The 16494-nt window shown below is 44.2% G+C and overlaps 1 protein-coding gene across 1 annotated transcript in view; it reads right to left on the bottom strand.

Moving 5' to 3' along the window:
- ARHGAP24 (Rho GTPase activating protein 24) overlaps positions 1-16494 on the bottom strand; it is a 912569-nt gene that overhangs the window by 514742 nt on the left and 381333 nt on the right. The window lies entirely within an intron of this gene.

Here is a 16494-nt window from a genome sequence, read left to right as displayed (position 1 = left end):
GTGTCCCCAAAATAGGCTACCTCAAGGGATCCACAGGAGTCCTACTGCTGATCCATTTCATGGTGTTGACCGAACAATATTGCTAAAGTTTGTAGCATGGAAAATGTCAAAATACATCAACAGGGGAAAAGAGTGGTCTGCAGTGAAGCTGAGATGTGAGATGCATTGAGGGAGGCTAATGATTCTTTGTGTGTGGAGTGCTAATTCCAAAGAGATTTCTCAAATAATTTGGCAGCACAAACCCAAAATCCCTGCAAAGGTTTTGAACTGGTGGCAAAGCATCATAAATCTTGTCACAACGTCCTCCGGCTTTGGTTTCATTAGCAGTAGAAAAGAGGCCATAGTTGAAAAGTTTTCTTTTCCCGACAGCAGAGCAAAAAGAACAGTAATAATTTTGTAAAATAAAAGGTTCCATTTAGAACTTCTGGAAATCAGACATTTATTACCACTTAGACAAAGATGGTTATCAGGGCATGTTTATTGGATCAATACCTCTCATGATGTAGCCCAATAAAGCATCCTTGAATGGGGAATAAAACACTTTTAAACAGAATCATTCATTAGTTCCTATACCCATTAGTCACACAGCCAATAAAAATAAGGGCTTTGAAAGGCATAAAACATGACTGTACGGTTATCTGAACAATCTGTTGAATTTAAGCTTGTTCTGCTCTACTATTTCCAAGAAGGGAAAATCTCCTACTAAACTCTTTTATTTGGTCAGCTATTTAAGAATTTGTATACAAACCTAAACATTCTAAATGCAGATCCAGCTCAAATTCTATCCACCTCAACCAAATTCTACAAAATCAGAAGAGCATATGAAAGGCCTCTTAGTTTGCCTTATAAATTATTCTGCATGCTTTGCAAATTATATAACCAGAAGCACCAGTATTGGAAGGAGAATGAAGAAGAAAGCATCCTCCCCAGATTGACACCAGTGATGCCGGGGGGGGGGGGGGGAATATTTCCCAGGCCCAACCTCCAAGGGGGGCCCGGCACTGGCAAAGATTCGAGGGAGGAGCAGAAGCTTCTTCCTGCCTGCCTACATCCGGGTCTCTCTCCTGCTCCTGTGTGCCAAGACCCGGATGATTGCGTGAACACGATAACCCGGGTCCCAGCACACAGGAGAAGGAGATGACAGAATGAGAGAGGAGCAGTGGTGCAGGCACAGGAAGGCAAGGGGGTGGGGCGGGTGCCTGAGTGGGGGTGTGCCCCAAATGGTGGATGGCCGGAATGTGGCGAGGCAGCAGCCCAGATGGGGGGGGGGGGGGGGGCAGTCTTGCCCTGGGTCCAGCTGTGTCTCTTTGCAGCCCTGCTTGGCCCCCAGTAGATCAGTGATTCTCAGGGCACACCCAACCTGTTGGGTTTCAGAGAAGGGGAGAAGGAAAAGGAGTTTGGATCTTGTTTATGCCCTTTCAGAAGTAGCTCAAGGTGAGTTACATTTATGTACAGTGGGTATTGTCCTCTCCTTGAAAGGTTTATAATCTAAGTTTGAACCTGAGGCAATGGAGGGTTCAGCAATCAGTCCAAGGTCAACAAGGAGCCACACAGTGGGATTTGACTCCTTGGCTATCAGCCTGCTGATCTAACCTTTAGGTTACTCCTCCATTCCCTTGGTATGCAAATCTATCCCATTGTAGAAATCCTGAAAACATGACTGACTGGGTATACTCCAAGGTCTGAGTTTAGAAAAACTGCCTTAGATCCTGCAGATACGAAAAGGAGGAAAGGCACCAAACTATGTGGTACCCCATCATCATTTTATCAGCTAGGAAAAGGATTGGGCACTATCAAACATATAAACAGCGAGTGACCGTACTCACTCGCAAATGCGCAGTAGAGACTTCCCTCTCTGCCCCGCCCCCGCTTCAATACGTGATGATGGGGGCAGGACAGAGAAGGAAGTCTCTACTGGCATGCTGCAGACGTCGGAACCGCTCCCCCCTCCCCGGAGTCGCCGCCGCCCCTCCATCTGGCCCGAGCACTGTGAACTTACATCAGCACGCAGCAGCAGGCACATCAGCAAAGCTGCCGTCGGGCTTCCTTTTCTGCCTTTGTCCCGCCCTCGCCGACGTTACGTCACACGAGGGCGGGACACAGGCAGAGAAGGAAGCCCACCCCAATGGCAGCTTTGCTGATGTGCCTGCTGCTGCGTGCTGATGTAAGTTTACAGTGCTGCTCGGGCCGGGTGGAGGGGCAGTGGCTGCGGCGACTCCGGGGGGGGGGGCTCGGAACCCCCCCCCCCCATTCCAAAAGTAGCCAGTTTTCACGGGCTCAACGGCTAGTACAAACATAATCAATGCCACACTGGGTCAGACTGAAGATCCATCAAGCCCAGTATCCTGTTTCTAACAGTGGCCAATCTATCACAATTATCTGGCAAGATCTGAAAAGAGTAAAAACAGATTTTTTTTTTTGCTGCTTATCCCAGGAATACTAAAAAATGTATAGATGGGAGAAAGTCACTACGAACACTTGTAAATTGCAAAGGTGGAGTCTCATATCACTTAGCACAAATTCTCATATCACTCCCATAGAGGGGCATAATCGACCAGAAACGCCTATCTCCATGGGCGTTTATCTCCGAGAACGGGTCCGTGAAGGGGCGGAGTGAACCGTATTTTCAAAAAAAATAGACGCCCATGTGTTATTCGCCAAGGTGTGAGCTGGGCGTTTTTGCTTTTCAGCGATAATGGAAAATGAAATCGCCCAGCTCAAAAAACGAATAAATCCAAGGCATTTGTTCGTGGGAGGGGCCAGGATTCATAGTGCACTGGTCCCCCTCACATGCCAGGACACCAACCGGGCACCCTAGGGGGCACTTTTACAAAAACAAAAAAAAAGGTAAAAGAGCTCCCAGGTGCATAGCACCCTTCCCTTGGGTGTTGAGCCCCCCAAATCCCCCTCAAAACCTACTGCCCACAAGTTTACACCATTACTATAGCCCTAAGAGGTGAAGGGGGGGCACCTACATGTGGGTACAGTGAGTTTGGGGGGGTTGGACGACTAAGCATTAAGCAGCACAATTGTAACAGGTAGGGGGGGGATGGGCCTGGGTCCACCTGCCTGACGTCCACTGCACCCCCTAACAACTGCTCCAGGGACCTGCATACTGCTGCTTGGGAGGAGGGTATGACATTTGAGGGTGAAAGTAAAAAGTTGTGAAACATCATTTTTTTGTGGTGGGAGGGGGTTAGTGACCACTGGGGGAGTCAGGGGAGGTCATCCCCGACTCCCTCTGGGGGTCATCTGGTCATTTAGGGCACTTTTTGGGGCCTTATTCGTGAAAAAACAGGGTCCAGGAAAAGTGCCCTAAATTCTAGCTACAAACGTATCCATTATCGGCGAAAGGCGCCCATCTCTGTTCGGGTGATAACCACGCCCCAGTTCCGCCTTCACCACGCCTCCGACACGCCCCCGTCAACTTTGTCCGCATCCGCGACGGAGTGCAGTTGAAAGCGTCCAAAGTTCGGCTTTCGATTATACCGCTTTATTTGTTTTTGTGAGAAAAACGCCCATCTCCCGATTTAGGTCGGCTCTTGGGCGTTTTTCTCTTTCGATTATAAGCAGGATAGTGATTCTAAGCTCGTGCATCAATCATTGACTGTAAACCACCTCCACCCTATTGTTGCAGTTACAATTCATTTAATAACCTGTGCTCTCACAACATCTCATAAAAAAATATATTCCAAAGACATTTAGCTTGAAGAGCCGGTATGCTCAACAATCCAAACTGGTGTGTGTATATGCCCTGACAGGTGCCTGTTTCGCCACGCTTCTTCTAGGGGGATCTCACACCGTTTAGCCTACCAAAATAAATCACATATGAGTCAAAGGAACATTTTCACACCCAACTACAAGTGTTCTAACATCATTATTACTAAATAACCAGGACTTCCTATTGTGTGTCTGAATGCAGCTTCTTTGCTATCAATACAAAATGGCGATCGTGTTCTCTTATAGCCGACTAATGGTGGGAAACTACTGGCAGTCACTTCCGTAACCGCTAATGGGAACTACAAGTGTTACATAAAACAACCCAACTGCAACAGAGTATTGAGACCCCTTGGTTCCACCGTATCCAGCTGGTGTATCCAAAAGGTCTCACGTTGCAGCAACTTCCTATTGAAGTCGCCTCCTCTAGCTGACGGATCAACTCGTTCTATTACCTTGAATTTCAAGTCTTCAAAAAGATGATTTTTGGCCACACAATGTTGTACTAAAGGGGCTCCAAAATTGCGTGCACTTATCCTAGACTTATGCTCTATCATTCTAGCATAAATTGACCGCACAGATTTGCCGATATAGAGCATACCACACGGGCATTTGATGTAATACACTATCCCGCGGGTACGGCATGTTGAATACCTTTGGCGAGCCGAGCAGCCTGCCAGAAAAAACAGGACACTTTATGTGTGGAAGATCCCAACATGTGAGATCACAGAAGAAGGGGGTGATTTTACACATGATGGTAAAATCTATAAGCTAAAAAGTTATTCAACATGCTGTACCCGCGGGATAGTGTATTACATTTTGTATTGATAGCAAAGAAGCTGCGATCAGACACAATAGTAAGTCCTGGTTATTTAGTAATAATGATGTTAGAACACTTGTAGTTGGGTGTGAAAATGTTCCTTTGATGATATTCTAGTAATTTATGCTCTTAAATGGCCATTCATGCATGTAAATGAACTCTTACAGAATACCGAGTAGCAGAAAAGTATGGGGCATGATTTGATGGTGTGGCCATTCACCTGGCAGAGTTTGGAAGAAGAATGGAAGGAGTTCACAGTCAATGTTCCTTCTAAGCTAAGCAGGAGTCCTCTATCTACAGTCCTGCCTGTGTGTAGCGCTGTTTCACTATCACATTTTCAATAGTAAGGGACAGGCAAGCTCTGCAGGACTCCAGGGAACCTGCCCGTCCCTAGAGACTGAAAATACAACATTGAAGCACCACCCCCTACTGGTAACAAACACCTGCTCAGCTTAGAGGGAACAGTGTTCACAGGTATGTACATACCTTATTACTACTACTACTACTACTACTACTACTATTTAGCATTTCTATAGGGCTACAAGGCATACGCAGCGCTGCACAAACATAGAAGAAAGATGGTCCCTGCTCAAAGAGCTTACAATCTAATAGACAAAAAATAAAGTAAGCAAATCAAATCAATTAATGTGTACAGGAAGGAGGAGAGGAGGGTAGGTGGAGGTGAGTGGTTACAAGTGGTTATGAGTCAAAAGCAATGTTAAAGAGGTGGGCTTTCAGTCTAGATTTAAAGGTGGCCAAGAAACCTTATAGAATTCTAAACATCTGGGTGCACACATTTACCTCTCATTCTATGCCTCCTCAAACTATAACAGGTCACCTAAATTTAAATGCCTATCCTGCTTATTTTCGAAACAGAAGGGTGGCCATCTTCCGACACAAATCGGGAGATGGCCGGCCTTCTCCTAAGCCCGGCCAAATCGGTATAATCGAAAACCGATTTTGGCCGGCTTCAACTGCTTTCCGTCGCAGGGCCGGCCAAAGTTCAAGGGGGCGGGTCAGCAGTGTACCGAAGGTGGGACGGGGCGTGGTTACGATAATGGAAAAAAGAAGGCCGGCTCTGACGAGCATTTGGCCGACTTCACTTGGTCCTTTTTTGTTCACGACCAAGCCTTGAAAAGGTGCCCGAACTGACCAGATGGCCACCATAGGGAATCGGGGATCATCTCCCCTTACTCCCCAAGTGGTCACCAACCCCCTCCCACCCAAAAAAAAATGTAAAAACATTTTTTTGCCAGCCTCTATGCCAGCCTCAAATGTCATACCCAGCTCCATCACAGCACTATGCAGGTCCCTGGAGCAGTTTTAGTGGGTACTGCAGTGCACTTCAGGCAGGCAGACCCAGGCCCATCCCCCACTACCTGTTACACTTGTGGTGGTAAATGGGAGCCCACCAAAACCCACCTGAAACCCACTGTACCCACATGTAGGTGCCTCCCTTCATCCCTAAGGGCTATGGTAGTGGTGTACAGTTGTGGGGAGTGGGTGTTGGGGGGGTTTGGGGGGCTCAGCACCCAAGGTAAGGGAGCTATGCACCTGGGAGCAATTTGTGAAGTCCACTGCAGTGCCTCCTAGGGTGCCCGGTTGGTTTCCTGGCATGTGAGGAGGACCAGTGCAGTACAAATGCTGGCTCCTCCCATGACCAAATGGCTTGGATTTGACCGGGTTTGAGATGGCTGCCATTAGTTTCCATTATCGGCGAAAACCAATGGCGGCGATCTCTAATGTCGGCAATCTCTAAGGCCGGCCCAAATGTTGAGATTTGGCCGGCCCCGACCGTATTATCGAAATGATAGATGGCCGGCCATCTTGTTTCGATAATACGGTCGGGTATGCCGCTTTACCGGGCCGTCATTAGAGATGGCCGCCCTTATAGATGGCCGGCCCCGTTAGATTATGCCCCTCCACAGGTGCTTAAATTTATAGAACACTGGCATTCACATAGGTAAATGTAAACCTACCCCTTAAGTCTATAAAAGTCACCAAAAATTGTGTGTGCAAATTTGGGCATGTCTTCAATTTGTACACCCAATTTAATTGAATAACGAGCTTAGTGCCCATAATTGGCTTTTTAACATGCATTTATTGGCACTAATTAGATTCTATTGGCATTTATACATGAAACTTTAGGTGTGGGATCTGCGCCTGAAAAGTTATGCGTGATCTGAAAAAGGAGGCGCAAAAATGGGTGGGTCATTAGCGTAACGGGGGCATTCCTAAAATTAACGCATGTTGTTACAGAATAACAAGGATACGCACCTAATGTACGTTTGCACCACTTTAGGCTCTTATAGGTAGGCGCTCTTTTATAAACAGCACCTAACTAAGGAGCCCTTTTACTAAGCTGTGTAAGGCTCTAAGCACGCCCAATGTGCGCCAAAATGGAGTTACTGCTACCATGTAGCTCTTGCAGTAATTTCATTTTTGGCATGTGTCTGATATGCGCAGCTGAAAGATAATTTTTATTTTCGGATGCACGTATAGGACACGCGCCAAGTGGCATTTGGTACGTGTAGATCATTACCGCCCGGTTACCGCTTGAGACTTTACCGCTAGGTCAATGGCTGGCGGTAAGGTTGCAGACCCAAAATGACACATGGCAATTTTTATTTTGCCGCACGTCCATTTTCTACAGGCGTGCTGAAAAATGGATCGGTGCACACCCAAAACGCGCGTCTACACTACCGCAAGCCATTTTTCAGAGCACCTTAGTAAAAGGACCCCTACAAGCACTGCTTAAATAGCGCTTTTCTTGGTACCAATTTTTTTGACACCATATATAGCATCTATCCCTTAATGCACATAAATGATTGCTCATGCCTAAGCCCTATATGCACTTATTTATTTATTATTTATTTATTTCAGATCATTTATACCCCGCCTTTTGCCGCAGTGTTGCAGCCCCAAAGCGGCTTACAATGAACTAGTTAAAATAAATACATTAAAATAAATACAGTGCAGTTACATTTCATCAGGAAGGGCGGGAGGACAAGGCAAGAAGGGAAAGGCAAAGAGAAACAGCAGAAGTCCAAGCGGGCCAAGAGGGATGATGGAAGACCAGGCTGACGTGAATAAGTCCTGCAAAGTGATCCCCAAATGAAGCACTGAAGAGCCAGCAACAGCATACAGAGGCCGGACGAAGCCGAAGGCAGGCATCCTCTGAAACAAGATGGCGGACAAACGGTCATCCTCCGCAGCCCCAACCATCAGGACTCTCCGAGCCAGGAACCTCCTCCACTGTGACTCCATCTGGCTGGCCAAAGAGGAAGAGCCGGGGAAGACCAGAAGATCGCGAAGGCATCAGCGAAGATCCGTGATGGAGAAGAGGACGAGCTGGGGGAAGGCAGCAGCACAGTATCCTGCAGGCAGCTGTCGAGCGGCAGCAACGGGAGCACAAGCAGAGCAGAGCATGCCAGGCAGACCCACAGAGGAAACCGGCAGTGCGGAAGAGGCGAGAGGAGCTTGAAGACCAAAATCACTGGCCCAATCGCGCACCCTGCACCGACCCGACAACCGCTCCGTCAGGCAGGCCTCACGCTGGCACCAGGACAGCAGGACGGAAGACAGACAGCCAAATCCAAAGTTGCGTAAGCCAAAATAGGCAGCAGAAGGAGCCCAGGAATTACATGGACTCTCAGGATCAAAATCGGGCCAGTGCTCAGCCAGACAACGGGCAAGCTCCAAGATGGGATCAGGAGCTGATGGATCGTCTGCCCGGTAGTCGGCATAGCATGTAAATTCGAGTGGCATTCGCATGGGAGGAATGGGCGGGGCACAGGTGTGGGTCAGTATTTACACAGATAACTTTCAGAATACTGTAAATGTTGAATGTATGTGTTAACATTTATAAAAGCCATATAGCTGTCATAAATGTGCTCACCTACATTTAAATGCTTAAGTGTGCTTGTAGAGTAGGTTTAGTGCCCACATTATTAGGGTGCTTAATCGTTGATTCCTTATAGGCTGGTGAGGGTGACTGAACCCTAATGCACACAGGCTTTCAGTCATTTACACTAGTAATCTATAATGAAAAGTAGCTGACTTCTACAAAATCAGAAAAGCATATGAAAGGCTTACCGCTCGCTAAAAGGGAAATACTGCCAGGCTACCACAGTAGCCCGGCGGTAGTTCCCACACCCAGCGCACATCATATCCGGTGCTACAAGAATATTTTGTAGCGCAGGTGTGTACCCGGCGGTAACTAGGCAGTGCCATGCACTGTCTGGTTACCACCGGTTTAGCATGGGACCCTTACCGCCACCTCAATGGGTAGCGGTAAGTGTTTCCTCCCAAAATGGCCGTGCAGCAAATGATTCACTTGCCCCACACAGCCATTTCCTGAAAAAAACAAAGACCTGCCTTTTACCCGCTGTGGTAAAAGGAGGCCTCGTTGCATGTCAAAAACACATGCCGATGCCAGCGCAGGCCCCCTTTTGCCGCAGCTTCGTAAAAGGGGCCCTTAGTTTGCCTTACAAATTATTTTGCATGCTTTGCGAATGATATAATCAGGTGCACCAGTATTGGATGGAGGGAGAAGAAGAAAGCATCCTCCCCCACCTTGGCCCCCATTAGATCAGTTATTCTCAGGGCACACCCAACCTGTTGGGTTTCAGAAATAGCTCAAGGTGACTTACATTTGGGTACAGTGGGTATTGTCCTTTCCTTGAAAGGCTTACAATCTAACCCCCCACCTCCTGTTTACTAACCCACTCTAGAGGCTACAGCACAGATATGCCAACACAGCCAATTCAAATAGGCACCTTAACAAGTCCCTACAGTAGGTGCTCCAGGTTGAGTGGAAGAGTAGCCTAGTGGTTAGTGCAGTGAACTTTGATCCTGGGGAACTGGGTTCAATTCCCACTGCAGCTCCTTGTGACTCTGGGCAAGTCACTTAAACCTCCATTGCCCCAGGTATGAATAAGTACGTGTTTATACTATGTAAACCGCTTTGAATGTAGTTACAAAAAATACCCACAGAAAGGCAGTATATCAAGCCCCATTCCCTTCCCCCTTTATACACATCAGCGGTATTCTATAACACGGTCATAAATTTCCAGAATGCCACTGGCTCATCCATACCCCTCTAATGGCCTCACCACCTTTTGGGTTGCATACTATCCATCCTGATATTCGAAACCATTTAATTGGCAAGGATCAGCACCTGGATGTTAAATGCCTCATAATCGGCTACCCGGCGATATTCAGCAGGGGATGGCTGGCTATCTCCTGCAGAATATCGCTGGATAGTGGCTAGCAGATAGACAGTTATATCGGGCAATATAACTGGCTATCCGCCGATTTTCAGCCAAACTTTAGTAGATATATTTAGTTGTCTACATACATGGGATATCTTTGGCTAGTTTGAACATAACTGGTTAAATCTGAATACCGACTTTGTTGGTTATGTTCAAACTGGCCAAAAATTAATGGATATTCAGTGCCAGTCACTGGAAACAGCACAGCTCTGAGTATCTGACTTTAGCGCTGATGCGGACTTACTTAGCTGGGCTGGCTCCTGTGGTCTGAATATCGGTCCCTATGGGAATAGGGCATGTAGTTTTATAGAACAGTGGATAGCAAGATGCATGTGCAAATCCAAATTGCTGCCCATTAACAATAATTGATTGTTAGTGCCGAATTATTGACATTAATTGGCTCACTACCCAATTTAGTTGCGTATGTATCTCAGGATTGTGCCCAAATCTGGGCATGCAAATTTGAAAGCTCTTTATAGAATCCATTTGGGTCCAAAGAGCACAGCAGCCATCTTTAATTGCTCCTGCCCCATCGGATCCCTATTCCAAAATGACACATGGTTCTGCTCTGCTCTCTATTCTAATTACACTTTTATTGCTCATACTATATGCAAGCAACAAACCAAGTAGGGTGGTGCAACGGACCTCCTAATAAATCACCAGAAGGGATCCAGAAAACCAGAGAAGTAGTTTTTATAACAATGCACATTACTTAATTGTTTAACTAGCTCATCAGTGCTGTCAATTGGAAATACAAAACAACTTACGCAGCCGGCTTCTCCTACATAAGCGCACAACTATGGAATGGGCTCCCAAAAGCTGTGAAAACAATCCACGACCACTTGAACTTCAGGAAATCACTAAAAACCAAACTCTTCAAAAAGGCCTACCCCAATGACCCCATGTAACCCTCTTCACCTACCAACACAACATGACTATGATCGAACAGGAAAACACGCAATCTTCATCCACTCTGACCCTCCACTTATACCTCATACGATCACTATACAACTTTGTATTTGTTATCCACCGACTGGGCAAACGCCTCTGACGGTACTATGTAAGTCACATTGAGCCTGCAAATAGGTGGGGAAATGTGGGGTACAAATGCAACAAATAAATAAATAAATGTTAACAAGCAATCATCAGCACTAATTGTCATTAGTTAAGATTTACACACAGAACACTCTAAGGGCCCTGTTTACTAAGCCATGCTAAGGCTCGTGTTAGCATTTTTAGCACACGCTAAACGCTAAGTCACTCATAGAAACATATGAGCAACTCCAGCATTTAACGCGTGCTAATTTTAGCATGTGCTAAAAACGCTAGTGCACCTTAGTAGACAGGGCCCTAAGTAACACGGTGCACCTAAATTCTAAGTCGCATAGTTGAAAAGCGGGCATTGCCATGGATGGGGGAGGGGGCATTTCTAAAATCTATGCGCATTGTTATAGAATACACCCGCTCTGTGCCTAATTTAGGCATTGGGATTTACGCCAAGTAAAACGTGGTGTAAATGGCAGTGACTAAATTTGGTCATGTGAAGAGGTGCTTGGAGGAATTCTATAAACCAAGTGGAAATCTAAGTCTATTCTATAAAATGTAGGCATACTTTAGAGAATATGCCTAGGAATATTTTTTCCCCACTTGCTGTATATAGAATCTAGCTCTAATTGTATAGCGACATTTGGGTGCCAAGATTCCATTATAAAATACTAGCATTAATTGGCATCAATGTGCCTACAATTAGTTGCATCCACTTATGCCATATCAGTAGCAGGCATACATGCATGCACCTAAACGCGACACTTTAGTTTGCAACTTGCAGTAGTCTGTAAGCTACGTGCACAAGAGGGAGACTCACATATGCCCCACCCATGCTCATCCATGCATGTGCTCCCTTGCCTTTATGCACTAATGCCTGGATTCTATATATGGCGCCCACAGTTTGGCATCAATCCAAGATTTGTTTCCCTCTTCTTCCAGGGTAAGACTGAAGCAACATCCAGCCACTGCTGGGTAATTTTCAAAACTCCAGGCCAATCAGAGCCCAGAACAGTCAAGTTTCAAATAAAAACTGGTTATATGACTACATGTGTGCCAAATAAAAGAAAGAGAAGTCAGTCCTCTGTAATAGCTTTAAGCTGGCCAAACAGAAGAAGTACACTTCAGACATATTTAAGACAGGAAAATATCCAATACATTTTACAGGCTTAAAACACACTGTTTCTTCACACATGCATCTACGTATTGTCCAGTCTCTTCACTTCTCAATATTAGTTTTACACACATATACTGTATGTCTTGTTCAGCTTCCTTGCTCCAATACTTTGGGCTATAATCCCCAAAAGTTTACTTTCTCTTATTGATTTTGCTATGATCCCTGTGATACTATGGGTGTAATTTTCAAAGAACTTAGGGGCCTTTTACATAGGCACGCTAGAATTTTTAGCACGCGCTAAAAATAGGCACACGCTAAATGCTAAAGATGCCTATAGGAATACATTAGCGTCTTTAGCATTTAACGCGCGTCTATTTTTATTGTGTGCTAAAAACGCCAGCGTGCCTAAGTAAAAGACACCCTTAGACTTACAAAGTTCCATAAGTAACTATATAACTTTGTAAGTCTAATTGCTTTGAAAATACACCTCTTTTTCTAATAGATTCCTCTTTTTAATATATTCTGGTACACTTTTTGGTCTTCTCTTTGGATTCTTTTCTTACTTGGCATTTATTTTTAAAATGATTTCATAATATTATATATATCTTCTCATATATAATGGTTTTTAATATATATATTCTTTATATGTACTCTTTTTAATTATTTGGCTAATATTATATATACTTATTCATATGTAATGGTTTTTATATGCATTGGTTTTAATACATTTTTAGACTCCTGAAGCAGGCAGTCACACCAAAACATGGCTCCACGTCAAGTTTAAGTGATGATTTTGACCAATACATACTTCTGATGCAACTCATCTATGCCTAATTGTGTTTATTGTGGGAAGACCCATTGCTAACCCTACTTCCCTTCGTTTCCCTAGCACCTAAATGGATACACACAGTTACAGAATTTCCCCCTTGGACTTGCACATGCATATGAAGAATGCAGAAAAAACCCCCACACAAACAGATCAAGTTGTCTATTTGAATGAGGCATGGTAAAGGAAGAACCACAAAGAAATATGAAAACACATTACATGGTTAGGGAACAAGAGCAAAGTGATTTTGTGTCACAGTGTTTAGATGCACTTACAAAACATTAAGATACTTGAGTGATTACACGTTACATTGGACCTTTCTCTTTCAGCTCTGAGCATTGCCTTGCATTCTACTTTAATTTAATTTAACATAGAACTTATATTCCATCTTTCCTAGCATGTCAGTTAAATGCAAATTACAATAAAAAAGAGGTAATATAAATCATAAAATATACATTAGAACTGTTACAAAGCAGCAGTGACATCAATTGAAAATATATTAACATGCTGTTTTCATTTCCAGAAAATAAGAAACCTAACAAAATCACAAGGAAAATGCAGTCACGGCCAAAAATAATTTTGGATGAAAAGATCAGTGGGAGTTACAAAATATGCTGTCAAATATAGATTACTGCACCCATAGCAATAAATCCTGGAGGAAGAAGATTATGTCATTAAAAATATTTCAGTCACTTGAGGAATTTTAATGGCTCTTGTGCTTTCATGTCAATGAGGTCCCTTTTTGCTTTCAGATTCACAGTTGGAGAGGAGGAGTAGTTGAATGGTTAGTGCAGTGGCCTGAGAACCAGGGGAACTGGGTTTAATTTTCAGTGCAACTCCTTGTGAGGCTGGGCAAATCACTTAACCCTCCATTGCCCCAGGTACAAAATAACTACCTATATGTAAACCACTTTGATTGTAACCACAGAAAGGCAGTATATCAAATCTCATCCTCTTTCCCTAGATAAAGGCATATAATAAAAGAGCCCTTTTACTAACCACATTAAGTACTATTTATTTAGATTTTGCTCACACCTTTTTCAATAGTAGCTGAAATGGAGTTACATTCAGGTACTCTGGATATTTCTCTGTCCCAGGAGGGCTCACAATCTAAGTTTGTATGTGAGACAATGAATGGTTAAGTGACTTGTCCAAGATCACAAGGAACAGCAGTGGGATTTGAACCAGCCACCATCTGGATTGCAAGACCAGTGCTCTAACCACTAGGCCACTCCTCCACTATCAAGTACATAGAAGAAAAAAGGCTTGCCATGAAATGCGTTAAAGCATTTTGTGGTAATTATTTTTAAGACCCCCCTTTTACTAAGGCGCGATCACGTTTTTAGCATGCATTAAAATTGGGCGCGTGCTAAACGTTAGAGATGCCAATGCATTCCTATGGGTGTTTCTAACATTTAGCGAGCACCCAATTTTAACACACGCTAAAAACGTGAACATGCCTTAGTAAAAGACCCCCTACATTTTTAGGGGGGGCAAAGAGTTTCACGAGCAGAGAATAGCTGTGGAAGCATTATCTAGTAACCATTTTTGCATTAGTGTGTGCTAACTGGTTAATGCTGAGTTAACGTGGGAGCACTTAGCACTTCCTAAATGAGAAGAGGTAAGTGCTACAATGTTCATATTTTTGAAGATCTCATGTGCTAATTGAAAAATTAATGTTGGACCTGCAAAAATAAAAAAGGTGCTATTCTAGGGACACTTTAGAAATGGACTTAATACACAGGATAGCCCATTTCTTTGTGCATTTTAGTAAAAGGATCCCAAAATGCACAATCTGATTATTTAAACAAACAGGGGCCCTTTTATAAAGGATCATAAGGGCCTACGCACCAAATCGGCATTACCATCTGGTTATCGCATGCCCCAGGCAGTAATTCTGAATTTGGCGTGTGCCGAAAAGACGTGGTAGAAAATATTTTCTACCGTGTGGCACTTACCCGATGGTAGACGGCAGTTGTCGTGCGCTACATGCCTACCGCCAGGGTAGCGCGTGAGACTTTACTGCTAAGTCAATGGGTGGTGGTAAGGTCTCAGGTCGAAAACGGATACGCGCTGGTTTTTATTTTGCTGCACGTCCATTTTACAGCCCCTTAAAAAGGCCGTTTTTTTCCAGAATGCGGTAAAAACTGACCCAACACACACACATAAGACACACTCGCACTGCCGCAGGCCAGTTTTTGTCGTGACTTAGTCAAAGGGCCCCTTAGCTACACAGAGACAACAAATACTTTCAGAAAACACTGGAACACTCCATTAATCCCAGTCACATCATTTTACCACAAACCGTCTCCTCGCTTTAAGAGGCCCTTTTACTAAGCCATGGTAAAAAGTGGCCTGTGATAGTGTAGGTGCATGTTTTGGGTGTGTGCTGGGCCAGTTTTTACCACATCTGCAAAAAATGGCTTTTTTTAATGAGACAGGAAAAAGGCATGCGGTAAAACTACACCTAAAACCGGCCTGAGCCCCTAACACCACCCATTGATCTAGCAGTAAAGGCTCACATGCTACATAAGTACATAAGTATTGCCATACTGGGAAAGACCAAAAGTCCATCAAGCCCAGCATCCTGTTTCCAACAGTGGCCAATCCAGGTCACAAATACCTGGCAAGATCCCAAAAAAGTACAACACATTTTATACTGCTTATCCCAGAAATAGTGGATTTTCCCCAAGTTCATTTAATAATGGTCTATGGACTTTTCCTTTAGGAAGCCGTCCAAACCTTTTTTAAACTCTGCTAAGCTAACCGCCTTTACCACATTCTCTGGCAACAAATTCCAGAGTTTAATTACACATTGAGTGAAGAACAATTTTCTCACATTCATTTTAAATTTACTACATTGTAGCTTCATCGCTTGCCCCCTAGTCCTAGCATTTTTGGAAAGCGTAAACAGACGCTTCACATCTACCTGTTCCACTCCACTCATTATTTTATAGGCCTCTATCATATCTCCCCTCAGCCACGTTTTCTCCAAGCTGAAGAGCCCTAGCCACTTTAGCCTTTCCTCATAGGGAAGTCGTCACATCCCCTTTATCATTTTCGCCACCCTTCTCTGCACGCTACAGGCGCGATGACCAGTCGGCACCTGCCAACTGCCGATTACTGCTGGAAACGCCGCGCATGGGAGGAAATAAATAAATAAATCATCCAGGCATTATGGGCGACGGCAAATCTGAAATTACTGCCAGGGGGTATGCTAGCCTGGTGGTAGTCTCATTTTGGTGAATGCTGCACGAACGTAGAGCCTTTGTAAAATGACCCCTACATGAATATCAAAGAAGCATGTCACTTCTTCAAGATATCAATCTCTAGAGTACAACATTGGGTCTAGTAACTAAGAGAAATGATAAATAGTAGTAATAGTACTAGTGGTCTAGATGAATCTCAATTGGCAGAAGATTCCATATTTGATGTATTTTCTTTGATTTTCTGCCTTTAAGAAACAATATACATCAAAGAGATTATAATGGAAAAGACACAGGAAAGCAAACTAAGACTAAGTTGCTCATTTTCAAAGCACATAGACTTAGAAAATTACATGGTAACCTATGTAACTTTGTAAGTCTATGTGCTTTGAAAATGAGCCTCTATGTGTTATTTGATTGTTGTATGTGATCACATACTGTTCTTATTTGATGTACTTTATTATGTGTGTTGTTTTGGACTCCGCTCTGGA

This window comes from Microcaecilia unicolor, chromosome 2 (genome assembly GCF_901765095.1).
Source record: "Microcaecilia unicolor chromosome 2, aMicUni1.1, whole genome shotgun sequence".
NCBI classification, from domain to species: domain Eukaryota; kingdom Metazoa; phylum Chordata; class Amphibia; order Gymnophiona; family Siphonopidae; genus Microcaecilia; species Microcaecilia unicolor.
Note: the sequence above shows the minus strand (reverse complement) of the source record. Positions and strands in the feature narration are given on the sequence as shown.